The sequence below is a fragment of the Miscanthus floridulus genome, chromosome 5, assembly GCF_019320115.1.
Source record: "Miscanthus floridulus cultivar M001 chromosome 5, ASM1932011v1, whole genome shotgun sequence".
NCBI lineage: Eukaryota > Viridiplantae > Streptophyta > Magnoliopsida > Poales > Poaceae > Miscanthus > Miscanthus floridulus.
In genome coordinates, this window is record NC_089584.1 from 116541603 (window position 1) to 116545429 (window position 3827).

Below are 3827 nucleotides of genomic sequence, written 5' to 3' on the forward strand. Positions count from 1 at the left end.
TGCTCATAAGATGTACATACACATCACACCATAAGATGGCTCATCCTCTACAAAGAAGAAAGAGAAGGACTTAGCATTCAAAGCTAGCCAAGATAAAGGCAAAGCAAGACTTGAGTATGAGAGCTCAAGTGATGAAGATGATGAAGAAAGTCTTGCTCTCATGGTGAAGAAGACCGCCAAGATGCTAAAGAAGTTAAACAAGAGTGGCATCAAGTTTGACGGCAAGAAGAAGAAGTTCTTCACTAGCTCAAGAAGAAAGCCAATCTCCGAGATGGATTGCTACAATTATGGTGAACTTGGCCATCTAGCTCATCAATGCACAAAGCCCAAGAAAGACAAGTTCAAGAACAAGAACAAGGGCAAGAAAGATGACTCAAGCAATGAAGATGAAGATGAGAAGAAAAAGAAAAAGCCATACAAGAAGAGAGATGACAAAAAGAGAGACTTCTACAAGAAGAAGAAGGGTGGAAAGGCCTACATTGTCGGTGATTGGCTCATGGACATTGATTCATCAAGTGGATCATCCGATGATGATAGTGACAATGAGAAGGTGACCGCCATTGCTATTGATCTTGCATCTTCACCGCCACCATCGACATCATCCTCTACACACCTATGCCTTATGGCCAAGGGTGAACGCAAGGTAACTAAGATTGATGATAGTAGTGATGATGAGCAAGCTAGTGATGATGATAGCGATAGCGATGATGATGATTCACCTACATATGATGATCTTGTCAAAATACTAAGAAAATACACTAAGATCATTAGAAAGAGTAGAGCTACAAATGAAAAGCTTGATGCTAAAAATGACTCACTTTTAGCAAAATGTGATACATTGGAAAAGGCCAATGATGAGCTTAGAGAAACTAATGATGCTATATCATCCAAACTTAAGGAGCTCAAATCTTCTAAGAAAGAGCTTAAAGATAAACATAATAAACTTGAGTGGGTGCACAATGAGCTCATCACTAGCCACAACAAGCTAAAAGATAAATACACTACTCTTAAGATCAATCATGATACCCTTGTTATTGCTTAAGAATTTTTACCAAATGAGCCACATGATGCTACTAACCATGTTGTCAAGATTAATATAGCTACTTCATGTGATGATTTAATTGATGAGAGCATTGAGCAAGGATCTAGTAGCAAAGGCAAGCAAGTGGTTGAGTGCAATGACTATGATGAGTATGTCAAGCTCAAGAGTGATAATGAGAAGCTCATGAAAGACCTTGATGAAATGAAAAGCCACAACACCATTGTGCTAGAAACTCTTGATCATGACAAAGAGTTGATCCTTGAGAATGAGAAGCTCAAAGAAGAAAACAAGAAGCTCAAGGAAGAGAAGAAAGATGATGCTCTAAAGGAAGAAAATAAGAAGCTCAAGTTGGAGAAAGAGCATCTCAAGATTGGGTTGAGCAAGTTTGCTAGAGGCAAGCACCTTCAAAGTGAGCTACTTATGAACACCGTCATGAAGATGGATAGAAGTGGCATTGGATATGTGACAAGTGTAGAGAAGAAGAAGGCTCAAGCTCAACAACAGCAATCAAAGCCAAAGCCAAAACCAAAGAGATGTTTTGAGTGTGGACAAGAAGGCCACTTTGCTCATGAGTGTCAAACTCCACCGCCACAACCCTTGCCCAAGCATGCTAGACCCTTTGCTTTCAATGCTCACTACATGCTTAGAAAAGATTCTAGTGGAAAGATGAAAGTCATGTTCTTAGGATCCCCTAACAAGAGTAGGCCTAAGAAGATTTGGGTGGCTAAGTCACTTGTTGAGAAGGTGAAGGGCCCTCAACAAGTTTGGATTCCTAAAGCTTGAATCTCTTGTGTGTAGGTGAACTATAAGACCGGTGGAAGTCATTGGGTTATTGATAGTGGTTGCACTCAACATATGACCGGTGATCCTCGTATGTTCACCTCACTTGATGAAGAGGTAGATGGACAAGAGAAAATAACATTTGGAGATAATTCAAAGGGTAAGGTTAAAGGATTGGGCAAAGTGGCAATATCAAATGATCATTCCATCTCCAATGTGCTCTATGTTGCTTCATTGAGTTTCAACTTGCTATCCGTTGGGCAATTGTGTGATCTTGGCTTCCAATGCTTGTTCACCAAGAAGGAGGTTGTTGTATCCAAGGTAGATGACAATCAAGTGATATTCAATGGATTTAGATACAACAACTTATATCTAGTTGACTTCACCTCTGAAGATGCAAATTTGAAGACTTGCCTATTTACCAAAACAACACTTGGGTGGCTATGGCATAGAAGACTTACTCATATTGGGATGAGCTCACTCAAGAAGCTTATGAAGAATGATTTGGTGAGAGGGTTAAAGGATGTGAAGTTTGAGAAGGACAAGCTTTGTAGCACATGTCAAGCCGGCAAGCAAGTTGTAAACACTCATCCAACCAAAGCTTTTATGTCAACCACAAGAGTGCTAGAACTCCTACACATGGATTTATTTGGACCAACAACATACAAGAGTTTGGGAGGAAATCTCTATTGTCTTGTGATTGTGGATGACTATTCAAGGTATACATGGGTGTTCTTCCTTCATGACAAATCCGAAGTTGCATCTTGCTTCAAGAAGTTTGCCAAGAGAGCTCAAAATAAATTTGAAGTGAAGCTCAAGAAGATTAGAAGTGATAATGGCAAAGAATTTGACAACACAAACATTGAAGCCTATTGTGATGAAGTTGGAATCAAACATGAAGTCTCCGCAACTTATACTCCTCAACAAAATGGTGTAGTTGAGAGGAAGAACTGGACTTTGATCACTCTTGCAAGGACAATGCTAGATGAGTACAACACCCCCGAAGCTCTATGGGCGGAAGCAATCAACACCGCTTGCTATGCATCAAACCGTCTATTCCTTCAAAAGTTCCTTGACAAGACACCTTATAAGTTGCTCAATGGGAAGAAGCCGGACGTCTCCTTCTTTAGAGTGTTTGGTTGCAAATGCTACATCTACAAGAAACGGCAACACCTAGGGAAGTTCCAAAGACGTTGTGATATTGGTTTTCTTGTTGGTTACTCATTGAAGTACAAAGCATATAGAGTATTTAATCATGCCACCAGCTTGGTTGAAGAAACATATGATGTGGAATTCGATGAATCTAACGGCTCCCAAGGAGCACATGAGAATCTTGATGATGTAGGTGATGAACCATTGAGGGAGGCTATGAAGAATATTCCGGTGGGAGACATCAAGCCAAAAGATGATGAAGATGATGTACAAATCATTGATCAACCTTCTTCATCAAGTGTACCACAAGATGGTGAAAAAGATGGGAGAGTAGAAAATGAAGATACTCATATCTCCCATGAGCAAATGGTGGTTCAAGCACAAGATGTTGATGCCCCACAACCTCCTCCCCAAGTGGTCAATAGAAGAAATACACCTCTCCTACAAGATCATCCACAAGATCTCATCATAGGGAGTCCATCAAAGGGTGTAATGACTCAATCTCAAAAACTTACTTCATTTATTGCTCATCACTCTTTTATCTCTTGCTATGAGCCTACCAAGGTAGAAGAAGCTCTTAAAGATCCGGATTGGATCAATGCCATGCATGAAGAGTTGAACAACTTCACTCGCAATAAAGTTTGGACTCTTGAAGAGTGACCAAAAGGTGCAAGAGTCATTGGAACAAAGTGGGTGTTCCGCAATAAGCAAGATGATCAAGGTGTTGTTGTGAGGAACAAGACAAGACTAGTTGCAAAGGGATTCTTCCAAGTTGAAGGTTTGGATTTTGGGGAGACCTTTGCACCAGTTGTAAGATTAGAAGCCATCCGTATCCTACTTGCATATGCATCAC